This window comes from Canis aureus, chromosome 29, assembly GCF_053574225.1.
Source record: "Canis aureus isolate CA01 chromosome 29, VMU_Caureus_v.1.0, whole genome shotgun sequence".
In the NCBI taxonomy this organism is placed as follows: domain Eukaryota; kingdom Metazoa; phylum Chordata; class Mammalia; order Carnivora; family Canidae; genus Canis; species Canis aureus.
In genome coordinates, this window is record NC_135639.1 from 17,359,710 (window position 1) to 17,381,023 (window position 21,314).

Genomic DNA, 21,314 nt, shown 5'->3' on the forward strand with positions numbered 1-21,314 from the left:
GGGAGGTATAATTGACATACTATATATCATTTTCAGCTGTATACCAGTCATTCGATATTCGCATATACTGTGAAAGGATTACAATAGTCTAGTTATCTGTCACCACACCTAGTCACAAAAAATTTTTCTTTCTTTTTCCTGTGTGAGGCCTTTTTTTTTTTTTAAAGATTTTTATTTATTTATTCATGAGAGACACACAGAGAGAGAGAGGCAGAGACACAGGCAGAGGGAGAAGTGGGCTCCATGCAGGGAGACTGACGTGGGATTCGATCTCAGGTCTCCAGGATTTCCTGTGTGAGGACTTTTAAGATTTACTCTCTTAGCAACTTTCAATATATACAATATGGTGTTATTAACCAAAGTCACTATGCTGTATATTACATCCCTATGACTTAATTATTTATTTTATAACTGGAAATTTGTACCTTTTGACCCCCTTCACTTATTTCATTTTCCCCACCCATTGTCCCTCCCCTCCTGGCAACTATCTATCTGTTCTGTGTATCTATGAGCTTGGCATTTTTTTCCCCCCCAGAGTCCACATATAAGTAAGATCATATACAGTATTTGTCTTTTTCTGTTTGACTTATTTCACTTAGCATAATGCCTTCAAGGTCTATACATGTTATTGCAAATGGCAAGATTCCATTCTTTTTCATGGCTGAATAGTACCTCATGCTATATGTATACCACATCTTCTCTATCCATTCATTCACCGGTGGACATTTAGGTTGTTTCCATATCTTGGTTATTGTAAATAATGCTGCAGTGAGCATGGAGGTACATATATCTTTTTGAGTTAGTGTTTTTATTTTTTTCAGATAAATACCCAGAAGTAGAATTGTTGGATCATACAGTATTTCTATTTTTAATTTTTTGAGGAACCTCTACACTGTTTTCCACAGTGGCTGTACCAGTTTACATTCCCACCAAAAGTGTATGAGGGCTCCCTTTCTCCACATTCTTCCAGACACTTGCTATTTTTTGATTTTTGGATACTAGCCATTCTAACAGGGGTGAGTTGATATTCCATTGTGGTTTTGATTGGCATTTCCCAGATGATTAGTGAGGCTGAGCATCTTTTCATGTGCCTGTTGGCCTTTTGTGTCTTCTTTGGGAAAAATATCTATTTAGATCTTCTGCCCATTTTAAAATCAGAATTTTTTTTTTTTTTTTGCTGTTGACTTATAGGAGTTCTTTATGTATTTTGGATATTAATCCCTTATCAGATACATCATTTACAGATATTTTCTCCCATTTAGTAGGTTGCCTTTTTGCTCCTCTCTTCTATAGAAAAATTATTCATTCATTCTTGCCAGTTTTTGTGATGGTTCTAAAAATGGCCACCAATACTTTGATCCTCCTTCTGTTGTCCCTCCCTTGTGGATCTGGGCAGCTAGTGACTGCTTTGCCCAGAAGTCCAGGCCATATGGGGATACCGCAGACAGCTCTGGGCAGCATATTCTCAGGTCATCCAAATCTTCAAGCATTGCAGTTGAGATGCCAGATGTGTGAACAATGAAGCCCCAGATCTGTTCTAGTCACCCTGGCCCAGTCTTCCAGCTGAATTCTAAATAGTGTGGAAAGGGGAATGACCATCCCTTCTGTGCTTGCTGAATGCTTGACCACAGACTCTGTGAGCACAATAAAATGGTGTGGTTTTACTGGGCTATGGTAGTGTGGTTGGGGTGATTTGCAATAGTAGTTGGAATGTTGGTAGCTTGTCTGTCTTCTACTCTAAGATATAAACTCTCTGAGGACAGAATCCATGTCTGGTTTTGCTGGCTCCTCTGTCAGATCTGGGGCTAGGGTGAGGTGAACTGATGCCTAAGGCACAAAATTTAAGGAGGCATTCACTTTCAGGGTACAGAAAGTGCAGGGGAAGCATCTGAGAATGAGTGCCTCCTTAAAGGTAGTGCCTCAGGCCACCTCTGTCTAGGTCCTCAACTCTAGAGAGTAGCAGAGTGCTGGCCCACAGTAGGCACCCAATAAATATTGAATAGATGAATGAATGAATGAATGAAATGGACTCTGAAATAGTAGCTTCCTTAGAGCAATAACAGAAAGAATAGCCACTAGATTTGGAATCAGATGGTCATGGGTTTGAATCCCAGTGTTGCTGCTCATTAGCCACAGATCCTTGAGCAAGTCACTTAGCTTCTCTGGGCCTGCAGGTAATAACACTGTCCTGGAGATTATTGTGAAGAGTAAGTGAAATTACATGTATGTAAAGTGCCTGGCATGTATGGGCACTCAATACATGTCATTTCCCTTCTGCCTCCCTCCTGCCTTAAAGTAGGCAAAAAAAAAAATCAGTGTTTTCGTGAAATCACACCATGGGAACTCGGCTGTGCAACATTCCTGAGCCACAGGGAGTCATGGTTTAGAAAGCCTAATTTTGCTCCATTAGGAGGTTTGTTTTCATGTGTTTGCCTTTTTTTTTCTTAGCTGAAAGGCAATATGTGTAGTAGTTAGAATCACAGGAGTAGGAGAGATAGCTAGGTTTGAGTTGAAATCCTAACTCCAACTTTTATTTAACTTTCCTGAAGCCACTCAACCTGAACCCCAGTCTCCTCACATAGTAGCCTCGAGTAAGTAAAATCCCAGTGGCTAAATGAAATAAAAATTTACTTTATGATCATATTGTAGTACAACGCAGAAATATTTGGCAGGTGGCCTTTCACCTGGAGCATACTTTGCTAACTCAAGCTCTTTCCATTTTATGGCTCCACTGTCCTCTAGGCCTTGAGGCGATTGGCTGGATCCTCTCCATCTGTTGCCAGAAGAGAAGACAGAGGGGTGCAGGGGAGGTGTTTTATAGGCATGGCCAGAAGTGCACGCACTACCCTCTCTTGCATTCCACTGGGGAGAACTCAGTCACATGATTTCATCTAACTGCTAGGAAATCTGGGAAATGTGGTCTAGCTGAGTGCCAAGGAGGGACAGGATAATTCACAGCAAACTCTGCAGCATCTCACTGTTCAATGAAACAAATCACTGAGGGGGTCATTGGAAGATTTAAGATATACGTAGAGTGCTTAGTCCAGATCCTGCCCCAGAGTAAGTGCTCATAAATGGCTGCTATTTGGGTCACCATTCACAGTGGCCAGTGCCATTCTTTATTGACTGTGTTACACCAGAAGTATGCCACCAGAGTGTGCTAGGGTGACTTTGCTTCCTGGAGCCACATGAAGATACCCTACTTCATTATTAATAAACATGGAGCACATCCTAGGCTGGGGTCCATAGGAGATGAAAATAAAAACTAATCCTTCTGCTCAGAGAGCTGATTCTCACTTATTGTGAGTGATGGACTTGGGCTCAATGCTCAGAATACAAGTAAAATATATTAAGTGTCCAGACGGAAATATGACTTAATTCTAGCTACTGGGAATGGAGAAGCCATTAGAGGATGCGACATTTGAGTCACACCGTGAAGGTTTCCAAAGGGTGAGATGACAAGAAGAGGCATTCTAAGGGAAGGGTCTGGAGTGAGAAAGACACAGACAGAGGAAAGATCAGAGACAGTTTGGGGAGCAGCAAATAATTCAAGTGGTGGCAACATGGTGTGTGGATATTGTGAGAAGTAACGTGGGTAAGGCAGGCGGGAATGTACACAGTGGGCGTGCAAGCCATGACAAGCAAGGCTGGCTGTGTTCCATGGGTGATGGGGAGCTATCAATAGTTTATGGTTCATGGCAGTGTGAATTTGATTATGGCAATGGGTAAAGTTTCTCACAGCTATTACTTTGTCCTTATCACATCCCTGAGAGTTGAGTGAGACAGGTACTATATTTTCATTTACAGTTAAAAAAAAAAAAAAAAAAAACAGATAAAAAACTGCCTAGCCTACTGTCACAGAGTTAGTAAATGATTTCATCTGTAAAATCAGTGGGTTGTACTGGAGACTCTTTAACATCCTCTCATTCTGTATCAGTCAGGTTTTTGTTCAATAATGCTGCAAGACAAATGGCTCCTAAGTCTCAATAGCTTACCACAAAAAATATCTATATTTCTAGCTCATGGTCATATGAGTTGGCCAACATAGCTTGCTTCAGGCAGTGGTTTGACTGGGGTCAGCTCTAGGCACTGGGTTAGGTCTAGGTTTGCACCATCGTGTCTCTTATTCTCCTTGGGCAGGTGGCTTCCCAGGGCATGATCTTTTCATGACATGTGGCAGAAACAAAAGCTGACAAGCCAGATACACATATGCATTTAGTCCTATTAATGCCATATCCGTGTTAGCTAAACCAGTGGTTCAGCCCCGCCTACGGTGCAGAGAGGTAATGGGCTTCCTGTGAAAGCACAGAAGGGAGATTGTAATTCTATAGAAGGGAGAGTGAGAAGAATTGGGGAAGATACTCTCATTGATCGCTCTCATTGTTAATGCTCAGTGACTTTAAGTGGGAGAGCCCACCATTCTACTACATGGCTCGGGAATTGGCGGTGAGAATCAAGAATGGGCTGCTGTACAAATGGGCATGTGGTGGGTTCCCATTATACTCATTTAAGTTCTAAGAACTCGGCTACAATGTAGAGGGTGACAGAAAGTGTGTGCAATGTAAATGGCGTAGCTGATTGCATTTCCTTGGGTAGGCCTGTGCTCCCTGGGTCAGAGGCCGCCCCTAGGGTGAGCGTGTCACCACAGTGAAGATGGAAGCCAGCATTTTGTGCAACCTGGCCCTTAGATGCATCTGAAGACAGTGATCTGTTCCTGTGGGAGGAAAGGAGGGAACGTAGATTGTGCTGGGTTTATTGAAACAAAGCTCTACTGCACACTTGGAGAATGATTTCGGGGATTTTCATGGTGACAAAGACCACAGTGGAAGCCTTGCTGTGTGCTGGGATCTGGGCAGAGGTTGGCAGTTAATCACAAAAAAAATCAGCCAGAATGAGGAATCTTTATAAAACAACACATGTACACTAAACACTTTTAAAAATTCAAACATAATAAATGTCCATTTTCTTTGCCAATCTTTTGATGTAGGAACGAGGTTTTATGGAGGTAGGAGTCGTTCTTTCTAGTTCCAGCTTCTCTTTCTTGTCCAAGACAGAGGTACATCATTTCTAATTTCCCAGTTGTGGTTTTCTTGAAGTGAAATCTTAGAGACACTTGCAAAATAATCAGAAGGCAAGAATCCTCGAGGATTTTTAGGTTTTATTTCCCCCAATCTTGTATATTGTCTCACTTGCACTTATTATTTTTCCTCTCAATTTTATGGAGGAATAATTTACACATAATTGACGGCCTCTAGTTACAATGCACAGCTCAATGAGTTTTAACAGTTGCATAGTTTTCTATAGCTATGAAGCCACCATCAAGATGTAAAGCATTTCCATCACCCCTAAAAGATTCCTTAATTTTAAGGTATTTTTTTTAGCAGCTTGCCTTTATCTTTCCAAAGCATTGGCTTAATTTTCATAGAAAACCACAATGCTCTTTTCTTACTTCTCTTTCACTGATTCCTGTATTTTTTAATTAAACTGAGGGACTGCAATGTAGCAGCAGAAACAGGTTTGGGTACAAACCGGGTGCACTCATGGTAAGCATTAGCCTCAGCCAGGGAAGCAAATGTGCATGGACACCCTGGCGAGTAGCCTAGTAATCTTGAGCATTCGGAGGACCACAGGCCATAGACCCCGGGATGAGATGTTTTACAGAGGGCAGGAGGAGTAGCCGATAGATCAGAGGCAGTTAGGGGAGGCTGACTAGGGAGTCTTGTCTCGGTGCTGAAGACACAGTGATCTGTTCCTGTGGAAGGACAGGACATACTGTTGTTCAGTTTGCATACTGCACAAGATGCCTGCTTACAGGGTAAGTGGGCAATAAAATCCTGTTTGAGCTTCTCTTCCCAAGCCTTGTGATCTGCTGCAGATTATTCTGTCCAGAGGAGGCGTCTTTTTTCTAGTCCAGAAAGGAGTAAAGTGGGCACCTTTTTCTGATTTGTGCCAAGGCCCTATAGAGACTTGCACCTGTTCTACCCCCCTCCATCAGTGACTTTGACCTTAACACTGATCTTACAACTTGGCCAGCAAATAAGATGAGGCTTCGCTTATCATGATGGTCATCACCCTCTATGAACCTGAAATCACAATGTGTGAGGTTCCTCAGCATCACTTCATGAAGTGAAGTGTCATGAAGTGATGTTGTGTCACATGAAGTGACATCACTTCATGTTCAAACAAGGACCCACGAGTGTTCGGGCTCCTGGGGTTATCCTTCTGGAATAATGACTTACTCCGCTCAGGTCAGGTTACTGCCTGACTTGGGGACTCTCTGGACCCCGGCTCCCTTCGGATAGGAGTGCTGTAGCTCTGCAATAGAGTGCTGTAGCTCCCCGTTAAATTTGACAGCTTCTAGGAGATTCTGTAAGGTTCAGCCCCAGATCAAGGTTTTTTTCATCATAGCCCCATTGTCTGGATAAATCTGCTGCATCTAATTTTTGTTGTTGTTGTTCATATTTATTTCCAGCTTCTGAACCTGAATGTCTTCTGAACCCATTATTTTGTGGTGGGATCTGGGCAGAGGTTGCATACTCATCTGCACTGTGGTGAGGAAAAGCAGAGGGGCCAAGAATCCTGCCCCAATCTCCTGCGTTAAGGCAATGGTCATTTAAATGTTAACTAGAATTTCTTCAGTTAACCCAATTCATACCGCCTTAAGCAAAAAGGGAATTAATAATCAGCTCAGGTCATTGGGAGCCAACTGTGAACTTCAGGCATAGCTCGATCCAGGGGTTCAAGTTATGTCAGCAGGACTCAGTTGTTGTTTCATTGTGCTTTCCTGGGGATTTCTTCTTCTCAGGCAGGCTCTTTCCACCTCATGGCAAAGTGACTGACCCCCAGCAGTACGAGGCCCTTCTGCTTAAAACCTCAGTGGGAAACTGCACTGTTTTTTGGAAGGGTTCTGAAAAATAAATCATGAGATGGGCTCTGATTGGCCAGTTGGGGTCGTGTGTCTCATCCCTGGGGCAAGGATAGGGTCAGCGCCATGTGAATGGACTGAATGGGATTCTTACAGAATGCGGGTGGAGTTGTTCCCAAAGAGATGTTGCCCTAGAGAAACAATAATGCCCACCACCCTCACAATACATGTGCGCACACATACACACACACAGAGACGCACACAAGGATACACACATACACACGTACACACATACACTATACTTGGCCAGGAGATTTTAAGCTCTTGAATTTACCCAAACACACACGTTAATTGGGATCATTCCTTGTTATTTATTGCAAACACATGTCTCACCCTCTTACACACGAGCACCAGCAGGAAGGATTAGCTCTGCCATTTGAAACATCCAACTGTTACCTTCTTTCAGAAATCAAAAGCCAAATTACCTTCCTTTTATTAATCATCTCTTTTCTTACAAGATTTCACCTTTTGTTTTTCTGCACTTTACAAGGAGACGGTGTGTTTTTATGCTGTGTGTAGATCTTGGCGGTTAATGGAACCCTTTGATTTTTAAGTAAGAGTGAGTCCTGCATGCGCAGACGAGGCGCCAATAGGCTGGGGACGGTACCCTAGGTTCATGCCTTCCCCCAGAGCTGGATTGGAAGGATTGGACTGAAACTTTAAACATTTTGAGCAATACCTAGAATATGTATAATTTATAAGCCACACACCGTTGGCTGTCAAATAGGCGATTGATCTGACTCGGATCTTGTTAATTATCTTCCACATACATTACGCCTTAACAGATCTTCAGTATACTGTGTATCAATATTAATAAGATTATAAAACACTATTGATAATTAGGAACAGAAGACACCAGGCCTTTGATTCTAGCTGTTACAAATGCCCCTGCCTCTCTCTAGATTAGAAAGCGGCCACTTTCCATTTAATAATATCAGATCAGAACATCCATGTCCTAAAGTGGGTTATTAGGAGATGGCTCAGGTTTGCACCGGGATGTAAGGGGCTATTTGAAAATGAGTCCAGGATCATCACTGATGTGTGAGAAATTTGTGTCACCTGTCTCCAGGAGGCCTAATAGGGTGGGAGGAGTTTAAGGGGGAGCTGTGCCCTCTTTGATCAGCTAAATTCCTCATTTTCTTTGTCCGGAAAAATGAGATTGGTTTGGTTTTGCAGGATTTTCACCAGGATGGCATTTTATCTTGATTTCTTTAGCTGGATGAAAGGGGCCCCATTGGGAAGACAGAGAAGATGCTGGTGAGGTTCAAGGCGAATTTTGAGCCCATCCCATTTTGGATAGCACTTTATTTTCTATTTTCTCTCTTTGGAAGATCCTCATCTTTTATGTTTTTGTTGGGTTCACATACTCATTAACATCAAACAGGCAGATCTGCCACCAACTAGGAAAATGCAAGCAATTTCACATATAAATAGAGAACATTGAAGCTCAGGTGCAGGGGCCAGGGATCCTCCCTGGGGGTCTCTCACCTGGCAGGCGAGCGGCTGGAGGGAAGCATGGAAGGACGCAGAAGGGACACACGGACAGACTCCGAGCAGCCTGTCCTAATGTGTGTGATCAGGACTCCCAGGCTTGGGTGTACATAAGAATCCCTGGGGGTGTCTATTCAATACTCATAATCCCTGGACATCTGTGCGCTTAATAGACTCCCCAGTGATTCTGAAACTAAATGGGACTTCTAGCCCAGCTATTCTTATCATTAATGATTCTCTCACTTGCAAATGATAGAAAACTCTATCCAGACTGTTTTAATAAAAGAATGGCAGTTCACTGGCTCTTGTCACAGACAGGAAATAATCTGGTTTCTGATGGAGCCAGGGACAGCTCAGACCGTACTTCCATTTCCCAGCTCTAGCTCTCTGGTTTGGTTCCCTTCTTAGGTAGACTCTATCACAAGATCACAAGACAGCTGCCATGGTTCCTGACCTCAGACCCTCTAACCCCACCGTTAGAGAGGCTCTCTGTATCTCTTCCAGAAAACTCCATAAAGGTGATGTGGTTGTCTCTCTTACTGGGCCCCAGGAACTGGTCGTCATATCTCTCACTCTGAGTTTGTTACCTGTGCATACCTGAACCAGTCATTATGACTGCGGGTGGGTTAGGCTTATTAGGCTTAAATCCCTTAACCTGTGGGTGAATTCAGCTTACTCTAACCACACAGTTGAGAGTAGAAGAGAGTTGCATCTCCAAAGGAATGTTAGGCACGTTTCCCAGAAGGAGGGAAAATCTACCCTGCAAAGTCAAGTACAGAGGTCCACCATCTGCATCTTCCGAGTGACACTGGTGTGCTGTGAAGTTGCCCCTTTGATTCCTACTTCATCTTCTGGAAGCCTCTGCTTGAATAATTGCAGTCTCAGAGAGCTCACTGCTCGTACCCTCTGCCCCCTTAATCTTCAAACAATGCCCTAGAATAAGCTATTTGGAGTTCCATCTTAAAGATGCATAGAGCATCATTAAAAATGGTCCCTCCGCACATCCACTTTGGGTATTCAGCACTTGGTAGCTGGCTGTCATACTTACATCCTCTGATAACCCTATCCGGACACTCATTTATTGGGAGGTGCAGAGAGATGTGTATTTCTACTGATTTTCTGAATTTGTCCACTGGGACAAATCTCAAGGACCACTCAGTGCACATTATTGTCAAAGAACAATCTTCTGGCAATCAAATTAGGTTTTTTTCCCCAAACAATAATAAAAAACCCACTATGTTCTAGTCTCAGAAATGTGCTTGCTTATTACATTCTCCCAAAGAGGGATTTAAGGTGATTTAGAAAAATATATACCTGGCTAATAAGGCGAAACACAGATAAAGACACAAGAGCAAGAGAAGAAAGAAATAGGATATGATAACGAGAGGATGTCAGAGGCAAAGTTGGCATGTTGTACGGACCAGCAATATTACCTACAGGTGGTTTTATTTAATTTTTTAAAGGATTTATTTATTTATTTGAGAGAGAGAGAGAGAGAGAGAAGAAGCGAGAGCATGAGAGTGGGGGCAGGCTAGACAGAGAGGGAGAGAGGGAGACTCCTGAGCAGACTCCAAGCTGAGCTTGAAGCCCCTCTCAGGGCTCAACCAAGGGCTCAATCCCATGACCCTGAGATTGTGACCTGAGCCAAAACCAAGAGTCAGATGCTCAACCAAATGAGCCACCCAGGTGCCCCGCTGCAGGTGGTTTTAAATGTAAATTTCCTGATAACTAAAGCAAAGAGGTGACCATGCTGAGTTGCAAGATTCACCTTGTCAGGGAGGAGGATGTATCAGTTAAGGCCTCAGGTAGCTCAAGACTAAGTTTGGGTTCTTTCTCATCCTAGCTTTATGGCTCTGGACACCCTATCTACCAGCTCTTGGCCTCAGTTTTCTCATCTGAAAACTGAGGTTAATATTCTAGGAGTCCATACTGGCATAAATGAATAATTAAAGATGTAAATGAAAAGAAGCAGAAGAAGGATTTTCCCTGCAGTAGAATTCCAATCCTCAGTATAGAAGGAAATAAAGAGAGAATCAGTTTTTGGCAAATATCACAGTAGTAATTGTTTTCAAGCAAAGAACATCAATTGATGCTAAAATGAGTAAGCCAAAGTATTATAAAAACTTGGATAATTATATAGCCTTAAAGTACTTCTCCACATGATATATTTTTTTCAAGTTTTATTTATTTAAATTATCTTTACACCCAGCATGGGTCTCGAACTCCCAACCCTGAGATGAAGAGTCACACATTTCTCTGACTGAGCCAGCCAGGTACCCCTCCCTAATGATATTTTTTTAATTACAAAGGGAAAAATTGCTAACTTTGTGGTAGCAAAATCTGGCAGATATCACTTCACCTGGTGATCAAAGCTGACGTTCCCAATAATGAGATATATTGACATCATATATTGACTGCCCAATAAGATGCATAGCATTTCATGATTTTCTTGCCCCAAAGATGTAACCCAGATCTAATCTTGAAACACCAATCCCAATGGAGGGATATTCTACAGATAACTAACCAGCCAATAGTCTTCAAGAAAAATATTAAGTCTTCAACTAATGTGAGCTTCATTTGTATCTTTTTCCCACCTTACATGTGCTACAACTGTGTGTCAGCTTTAGCTTCATTGTATTTAAAAAGAAAAAAAAGTCCCTAAAAGACAAAGAAAGGAGGAACTGTCTCAGGTGAAAGGAAACCAGACACATGACAACTAAACCCAACACGAGATCCTAGATCCTGTGCCAGAAAAAAAGTACAGTAGTGGTATAATTGGTGAAATCTGAATAAGCTTTGTAGATTAGTTAATGGGATTGTATCAGTGTTGATTTCCTGGTTTTGACTATTTTGTTATGGTTACTGGAGATGTTAACCTTGGGGGGCCTTGGGTAGAAGAGACGCAGAGATTCTTTATATTCATTTTGCAACTTTTCTGTAAGTCTGAATTTATTTCAAAATGTAAGGTTAAAAAAAAATGTAAGGGGGGGTGTTAATAGTCGATGGTCCCTAAGAGTGTTGTGAGGGTGATAAGCACAGATGGGGCTTAACTTCATTCTTTGAGCAGTGAGAGCTCTGCCCACGCTCACTCTTGTTAGAGTTATTATCTGTGGGAACTCTGCAGGGCAGGAGGGTGAATTATTCATGGCTGCACCCTGGAGGAGCTGGTGAGGATGACCGGTGGGTATGCAAACAATCAGGCGTAACTCTAAGTGTTAACAGAGGTCAAGGCTCAACATTTTAGGTGTCTTTCTTCTGCTCAGGTGGGAAGTGCACACCATTAGAGCAGAGGTGTTTGCTCCAGGCTGGACAGCCAGAGCTGCCTTCGGATTCTACAACCTTTCACCCCTCACCAGGGAATCCCTGCCAGCCTGAAACCCGCACTTAGGGACCAGTGAATTCTTTTATGTGGACAGTTTACGTGATGAGAAAAATTGAGGCCGTGGGCAGGAAGCCGTTGGTGGCAGGTCATGAGTCTCGGGCTCGGCTGTCTTCACTGCTGCCCGATTTCTAGGTGTGGCTTCTGGGGGCTGTGTGGACGTTGGAGGGCTGGGGCTCACCGTGCACTTTGGAATAAAGGCCTGAATGAGTGAGAATGATAGCCATACACACCTCCTGAATCCAATGCTTTTAGCAAGGCCGTGACTGGAAATTCAGGCCTCAGAAAGGAGAGATGGGAAGGGGAACAGGGAGAGGGGTCAGACACTGGTGTGAATGAGTTTTGGCAGGTGAGGAAGCTGTAAAGCCTTCCCCGCATCCATTCCTGAAGGGGTTCCAGGAGGGCTTGGCAGGAGGAGGGGCTGGTTTGATGGGTTGGAATCCCATATTTGTTCACCAGAGCTGGGCAGTGATGGGATGCTTGTGTGTCCCCCATCAGCTGCAAGGCCCCATAGCACCACAAGAATCACAAGGCCCTGGAAATGCTTGCAGAATTTTGGACATTTTCTCTTCTATGGAGAGAAAAATTTTAACATAGTTTTTAATGTAATTCTTCAAGGGCTATGTGACTTCTGCCCCCCAAAAGTTAAGATATAGTACCTACCCTAGAGGGGAAAAGCCCAAACTTAATCTAACTGGTCAGTTGTGATGGAAGCTTCTTCTTCTTTTTTTAAAAAATATTTTATTTATTTATTCCTGAGAGACACAGAGAGGCAGAGACGCAGGCAGAGATGCAGGTAGAGGGAGAAGCAGGCTCCCTGTGGGGAACCTGATGCAGGACTCGATCCTAGGACCCTGGGATCATGGCCTGAGCCAAAGGTAGACACTCAACCACTGAGCCACCTAGGTGTCCCTGGAAGCTTCCTTAAAAAAAAAAAAAAATTATTTGAGAGAGAGAGCATGCACACAGGGGGAGGGGCAGAGAGAGACAGAGAGAGAGAGAGGGAGGGAGGGAGAGAGAATCCCAAGCAAACTCCACACTGAGTGCAGAGCCAGACATGGGGCTCAATCTCATACCCCTAAGATCATGACCTGAGTTGAAACCAAGAGTCAGTTGCTTAACTGGTTGAGCTACCCAGGAGCTCCACGAGGGAAGCCTTTACACAGTTTATTCTGAGTCCTGTTCTTTCTAGAGGTAGGCCTGCAGAACAGCGTAGAGCCTACAGTTAAAGGATTCGGTAGAAGAGAGGTTTTGCTGAATAGTGAGGACAACAGAGAAAGTTGTCTAAAATCTTAGAAAATCCAATCTCTCTGTGGTGTCAGACGTTAGGACCGCTCTTTCCTTCAAAGCACAGTCAAAGGTTTGTAGCTTCAGGATCCTCTGTCCGCCCAGATGCCCCACAGAAGCCTGCACCCGGTTCTCTCTAGCACCTCACCCCCACCACTGAAACCAGTCTGGCCTAGGTCACAAATGTTGTCAAATTCAATGAACACTTTTTGTCCTTGTCTTGTTTAACATGTTCACATCATCAGGTGCTGTTACGTTTGTTCCCTTCTTTTTTTTTTTTTTTTTAAATATTTTATTTATTCATGAGAGAGAGAGAGGCAGAGACACAGGCAGAGGGAGAAGCAGGCTCCATGCAGGGAGCCCGACCTGGGATTCAACCCCGGGTCCCCAGGATCACACCCTGGGCTGAAGGCAGCGCTAAACTGCTGAACCACCGGCCCCCCCACCGCTTCCCTTATTTTCAAACTACTCTTCCCTTGGCATTCCTTAGAAAAATTCACTGAACGTAACAAAAGGCTCAACTCAAGCTTGCGTAAATAACCAAGAGGGATAATCAGCTCATGAATCAAAGGATCAGCGGTAAGTGGTCTTCAGGTACAGTTTGATAAATGATAGATAAAGCTTTCATATCCAAGGGGGGGGGGGAAAGAATCTTTATCTTTGCTCTAAATGGACTGTCCTGAACCAATTGCTATGGCCAGGAAAATGCCATATGCCGTTTGGCTTACGTCTGCGCCACTTCCCCCAATTACTATCATGAGGGCCTGAAATTAGCCCTGCGGCTAGGGATGAGGGGGATCGCATCTACAATACAAGGCTGAGGGGTAGAATGGATGAGGGAGAGATGATCAAAAGGCCCCACATGCCATGGCTCTTCTTGTTTCTATTTCACATCTGCTCCTTATTGGCCCTGCAACTCCTCCTCCTCTTCTACTCATCTTCTAAATACCTAGCCCATGTTGAACCTCCCATCATAGGTTCTTGAGTTCCCTGTACTTATCCTATCAGATTACTCACACGTTTTGTTTGTTGACTGAACTCACTTCCTCATCAGTCTAAGGTCCACGAGGGTAGAGGGCATGTGTGTACTGTTCACCTTGTCATGCGTTATAAGGTCTATAGCAGAGGCCAGGCTCAAAACATGTGTTCAATAAGGACGGGGTACCTCATTCTAAGTGATTTCCTTACTGAAGTTGGTAATACATCGACATCAGAGCCCTTGTGGATGATGCCCTTGAGTTGTACAGGGCAAAGCCCGTGTGCCCAGACACGGCAGCCCAAGTAGAGTGGTGTCATTTCCAAACAATGGCGGAAGACATCCAATCCCAAAAGATACAGCTATCCCCAGAAAAATTGTTACTTACTAGCCACATCTTTCCTAAAATCACCAAACAGCAATACTCTTGGGGTTTAGTCTATAATTAGCATCAAGTGTCAAAAATACAGGTTGGCCAGCATTCTCCACCAGGAAAGAGCCAACCTTCAAGGATGTGAAATAATTACTTCAATTGACAATTCTAAGATAATTTATCACCATTAATGTAGAAAACATTCTGCCTTTTCCAAAGCATTTGCATGAAGATGGCAGGTGCTTTGGGAGGAATTCCCTTGGTTGAGGCAGCTCCAGCAAGTGAAAAGTGACTTCATATAAAAAGGTGAATTTAGGGGAATTATTTGCTTTATGAAATCATGCTTCACTTTACAAAAATATTTCCCTCCAACATCTAGACCATGTTAGCACATTAATAACATGAGATCATTTTATAAAAATAGTGATGGCCTCATCACTTTTAGGGGGCACTCCTGTGATGGGGATGATGAGTGTAAGGATTGGGAAATGTTTACAGACCAGGACAAGACTTCAGCTGTTATTAGCAAGGACTCTTTGTCTCCAATCAGATCTATATTCTAGTAACTCAAAGTGTTACCAGCTGAAACCTCCTGAGGCTCCCAGGAGACAGCTGTGGGGCAGAGATGCCATCGTGGATTTCACAAGAGGGAGGGAAATCCCGGCTCTGAGAGACTGTGTGACTCATCCAAGGTCACCAGCAAGTCAGTGGGCAGGCTTGGGGCCCTCCCTGCTGGCAACCCTACCCCAGCGTGCTGCGGATTTTTCAAAGCTCAAAAGTTCCTTCCTAGAGAAGCTCAATTCCCCTCCCCTTGAGTGCAGGTTCAACACTAAGGGATAGAAAATGGAAAGGGAAATGTAGGAAGAGAGAGAAATGTAGGAAGAAAATGGAAAGGTTTTGAGCCTGGCCTCTGCTATTTATGGGAAACCTCATAAATCCCACCTTACTGAATGGTGACACCAAGGGTAACGTCACCAGTAATCAGATAATCGCTGTCATGTGCCCCTGAATACGATGCAGTGAAAGGCAACTCATCTCTATAATATTCTTCTCAAACCCTGTAATTTCAGTTTAATTATGAGAAAACATCAGTCAACCCTATATGGAGGGACATTCTACAAAATATCTGACCACTGCTCTTCAAAAGTGTCAAGGTCATAGAAGTCAAGGAAAGGCTGTGACACACTGTCACACACTGGAAGGGACCAAGGAGACATGAAGCACGAAAAGTACTGTGGGATCCTGGTTGGGACCCTGGAACAGAAGACTGGCATTAGTGGGAAAAACTGGGGAAATCGGAATATCTGTTGTTTTGTTAGTAGTATTGTAGCAGTGCTCACATCTTAGTTTTGATAATGTACCATGGTTATATAAGGAGGTAATATTAGAGGAAACTGGAAAAGGAATTTGTACTATCTTTGTGACTTTTCCATAAATCTAAGATTTTATTTTCAAACAAATTTGGTTTCTGTTTTTAAAGTCTGGAGGTAATTTAGATGTTCAATCCTCCCATATCTTTTCCTTTTGGCTGGGGTGCATTTGGCCAGTCTGAGAAGTATTGACTTCTTCTGGGGAAAGAGCTGCATCACATTCCCTAAATTCTACAGAATGCCACACCACCCACCCTGTCTTCTGAGATTAGCCCAGCTGCCTATTGGAGTGCGACAGTGCCCGGGAACGTTGAGGAGGCTCAGCCAGACAGCTGGGCCAGCAGAACCAGGGAGGAGAATGAATACAGAGTCTCTGTAGATGCAGGACTCAGGATGCTTCTCAGAGTGATTTTCAAGACTTAGGGAATTTCATGATTAAAGAATATAAAGTTAATCAGGGTCTATTAATCCCACTTTTCAGTATGCATACATTATGGTCAAAAGGAAAGGAGTGGAGCTCAAGAGTTTTGAGGTTCCATGGGGGGAAAATCAAAGTTTCTTGCCCACCCTGCGAGTCTCTAAAGATGGCCACCATCTAATTTCTTCTTGTCAGATAGTGCACACAGCTCAACCCATCACTGGGTGGGGTCTCTTTTCGCCTATCCTTCAATCTGAGTTGGCTTTTGAATTGCTTTGGCCAATAGAATGTGCCAGAAGTGATGCTGTGCTGATTCTAGGTCTAGCCTTTAAGAGTCTGGCAGCTTCTGCTTTTTCTCTCGAAGCCAGCTCTGACACCCCAAGACCACCATGCCGTGAAGCAACCTGAGTTAACCAGGAAGAGAGGCCAGATAGATAAACAAAGAGTTCCACACATATGACTGAAAACTTGAATCTTCCAGCTCAGTTCAGCTGATGCCAAAAAAAGCCGAAGAATCGCCCTGCTGATCCCACTTGATTCACAGAATCACGGGAAATAATAAAACATTGTTCTTGTAAACCACTAATCTTTGGGTTGATTTGTCATGCAGCAATGGATAACTGAACACTCACTGATGTGCTTTTTTCCTTTTTATTAAACTTTTACACTTGTTCTCATACATTTCAATGCTTCTTTAAACTTAAGAAATCAGAATAAAAGGAAAGGTATGCCTCATTTATATAAGGTTGTGAAATATTTTAGACAGGTGTTAAATAAGGAATTGGATATCAGACTGTGTTACTTCTCAGCTCTTATCCCCCATCGCCTTCCCATTGCACTCTGGATAAAAGCCATGTTCTCCATATGCCTGGCAAGACCTCATATGATCTGTTCCCTATTCCTTGCCTCCCTGATCTCAACCTTTACCACTTATTGTCTTTGATATTCCTTCAATACCAAGGGCACGGTGCACATGAGGGCCTTTGTATTTGCTGTTCCTTGTCCCCAGAATGTTCTCCTCCTAGGTATGTTCATGACTTGCTCCTTCCTGCCTTCAAGTCCTTACTCAAATGATACCTTGTTAATGAAGTCTTTCCAAACCTGATTGGAAATCGCCACCCTCCCCTTCCCTGACTCTCCTACCCCTGCCTTGCATTTTTCTCTCTTCCATAGCACTTAAGGCCACTTAGCATAATATCTATTAATATTCAACTTATTTGTGGTCATGTCTCTTCAGTAGAGCTTCAACTCCAAGAGAGGTTTTTGCTTGTTTATTGTACTGTTAGAAACCCAGAACTTAAAGTAGGCTCCATGCCAAACATGGGGCTTGAACTCATGACCCTGAGATCCAGACCTGAGTTGAGATCAAGAGTCAAAAGCTCAACCGACTGAGCCACTCAGGCTCCCCCGGAAACTCAGAATTTAAAACTGTGAGTGGCACAAAGTTGACACTCATTAAATTTTCATTGGATGGATGAATGAATTTTTCTAAAACCCAAAACCTCCAATCTGGGTGATTGCAGGCTGATGTGTAAAGGACGGCCTCACTTCCTGGCAATGCATGACATCGTTGTTCAGCTTTATTAGACAGGAGGGAACCACAAGACTAGTTAGGAGAACCACAAGCCAGAGGTCAGCTAACTTTTTCTCTAGAAAGCCAGATAGTAAATATTTTAGGTTACGTGGGCCATACAGCCTGTATTGCAAATGGTTCTGTCATTGTAGTGTGAAATTGGCCACAGGCAAGGGGTAAAGGTATGAGTGTTACTTATACTCTGATAAAACCATACTTCTGGGCACTGAAATTTGAGTTTAATTTTATGTGTCACAAAATATTATCTTTTAAAACTTTTTTTCAACAATTCAAAATGTAAAAACCGTTCTAGGCTTGCAGGTCATGTAAAAATAGATGGTGGACCAGATTTGGGCTACAGTTTGCTGACCGATGCTATTAACAATCTCCAAGTGACTCAAAGTGTGGGAGAGGAATTCAATTTCCAGGGAGACCAGCCAGAAGATTATTCATTTTTAAAGGAGTATTATTTGTAATATGACTTCATGAATATTCATAGTGATTTTTGCATTCTAGGCACTTTTATAGCCAATATGCCTGGATGAGAAAGCACAGGGCAGTAGCCAAGGAAGAGACAATCTTCAGGCTGGATATGCCAAATCCGCTAACATCTTCATACTTGCTTCCTCTGAGAAAGAGATGGCCCCATGTGGGAGGAAGCAAGGGCAGGCCATCACATAGAGTGACCCAGGAATCAGGCTGATAAGGTGCTAAGGCTGTGAGTTTGTTTCTTGTGTGGGTCAGTTAGCTCTTGACTGGCCCCAGGCCTATTGTCTCGTGTAGGCTGGAAAGGTGGGCAGGGGGGAATCTCACTCAATGCCTTTCTGACCACAGGAGAGGGGAGCCATTTTACTAATCAAAACATCTGATGGTCTTCATATCTCTGGGCATGGTGCTGGTCTGTTGTGACCTCGGGAGGTGTATTGTGGGAAGGACAGGGATAAAAGATGACAAGATGTCCCTTTGTACTGAGAAGGAGCAATTTATTTATTTATTTATTTATTTATTTATTTATTTATTTATTTATTTATTTTTTAAAGATTTTATTTATTTATTAACTCATGAGAGACACACAGGGAGAGAGAGAGGCAGAGACACAAGCAGAGGGAGGAGCAGGCTCCATGCAGGGAGCCCGACGTGGGACTTGATCCCGGGTCTCCAGGATCACACCCTGGACTGAAGGTGGCACTAAGCCGCTGAGCCACCAGGGCTGCCCTGAGAAGGAGCATTTTAGGAAAAAGTTTTAGAATGAAAAATTCCAAACATATACAGAAGTAGAGAACAAAGTGAAATGAGCCCCCAGGTACCCAATAACCCAGCTTCAAGGGCTGTCAGCTCAGAGCCAGACTTGTTTCATCCATAGCCCAACCCTAGATGACGGGAGTAAATTCCAGATACCATGTCATTTCATTAGGTAAAGGCATTTTAATTACATAGGAATTCATTATTTAGAATTCCAAAACTACTCAAAATTTATTTAGAAAAATGAAAAAGTAAGCAAAAGAAAAGCAATAGAAATAATCCATGGTTTTACCACCAAGAAGTAATCATTGTTTTTTTTTTTTTTTTTTTTTTTTTTAAGTAATCATTGTTAACTGTTTTTCCTTCCACATTCTAAGAAACAAAAAAGTATCTTACTATAGATAGCCTTTGGAACTTGGTTTTGCTCTTTCCTTTTTTTTTTTTTTTTAAAGATTTTATTTATTTATTCATGACAGACAGAGAGAGAGAGGCAGAGACACAGGCAGAGGGAGAAGCAGGCTCCACGCAGGGAACCCAACGTGGGACTCGATCCCAGGTCTCTAGGATCACACCCCATGCTGAAGGCGGCGCTAAACCGCTGAGCCACCAGGGCTACCTGGTTTTGCTCTTTCTTGATATAGCTATGACACATCTTTCCATGCTAATAAATATACATCTGCCTTATAGTTCTTTTTGTTGTTTTTTTGGCTGTGTATAGTATACTTTATTGATGGTACATGCCAAGGTAGGGCTACCCAAGGCTCTCTATTTCTTCAGGGAGTCTGGGATGGAAGCTGTGGAGGTTGGGAGATTCTCAGCATGTTGGAGGATGAGTTGGGGCAGGGACTTCCCAGCAGCTGAGGGCCTCTCTCTTCCTCTTGCTCTTGCTGGGGTTGGTGGTCCATGGGGCTCTTACTCCTTGAAGGCCATGTGGACCATAAAGTTGCTGTAGCCAAATTCATTGTCATACCAGGAAATGAGCTTGAAGAAGTAGTCACTGAGGGCAATGCCAGTCCCAACATCAAAGGTGGGATAGTGAGTGTCACTGTTAAAGACTCAGGAGACCACTTGGTCCTCAGTGTACCCCAGGATGCCCTTTAGGGGCCCCTCCAATGCCTGCTTCACCACTTTCTTGATGTCATCATATTTGGCAGCTTTCTCCAGGCAGCAGGTCAGATCCATGACCGACATATTAGAGGTGGGGACATGGAAGACCATGCCATTGAGCTCCCCATTCAGCTCAGGGATGAGCTTGTCTACAACCTTGGCAGAACCAGTAGAAGCAGGATGTTCTGGGCAGCCCCTTGGCCGTCACACCACAACTTCCCAAAGGGGCTGTCCATGGTCTTCTGGGTGGCAGTGATGGCATGGACTGTAGTCATGAGTCTCTCCACAATGCTGAAGTTGTCATGGATGACTTTGGCAAGAGGGGCCAAGCAGTTGGTGGCAAAGGAGGCATTGCTGATAACCTTGAGGGAGTTGTCATACTTCTTATGGTTCACGCCCATCAGAAACATGGGGGTGTCAGCAGAAGTGGCAGAGATGATGACCCTCTTGACCCCACCCTCCAAGTGAGCCTCAGCCTTTTCCATGGTGGTGAAGACCCCAGTGGATCCCACAACATAGTCAGCACTAGCATCACCACATTTGATGTTGGTGAGATCTCACTCCTGGAAGGTGGAGATGGGCTTTCCATTGCTGATAAGTTTCCTGTTCTCAGCCTGGACTATGCTGTGGAAATTGTAGAGGGTGGAATCATACCAGAACATGTGGACCATGTAGTTGAGCCATGTAGTTGAGATCAATGAAGGGGCCATTGATGGTGACAATATCCACTTTGCCAGATTTAAAAGTGGTCCCGGTGACCAGGTGCCCCATATGGTCAAATCCATTTACCCTGACCTTCCCCATCATGTCTCAGGGATGTGGCTGGCACTGCATCAGAAGATGCTGCTATCTATCTGTTGGATGGGGAAGAGAAAGCATTATTGTTCTTAGTGGCTCTGTATGTATCCATTATGTAGCTCTTCCTTAGCCTTTTTTTTTAAAAAGTTTTTTTTATTTGTTCATGAGAGACACACAGAGAGAGGCAGACATAGAGGGAGAAGCAGGTTCCCAGCAGGGAGCCTGATGTGAGACATGATCCTAGGACCCCGGGATCATGACCTGAGCTAAAGGCAGATGCTCAACCACTGAGCCACCTAGGCACCCTGCTCTTCCTTAGTCTTAAAACCTTGTCCTTATTGGTGTGCATTTAGGTTAACTTAAACTTTTGCTGTT

The 21,314-nt window shown here is 43.5% G+C and overlaps 1 pseudogene; it reads right to left on the reverse strand.

Moving 5' to 3' along the window:
* Positions 1-19,385: 19,385 nt before the first annotated feature.
* Positions 19,386-20,945, reverse strand: LOC144300790 (glyceraldehyde-3-phosphate dehydrogenase pseudogene; annotated as a pseudogene).
* Positions 20,946-21,314: the final 369 nt, after the last annotated feature.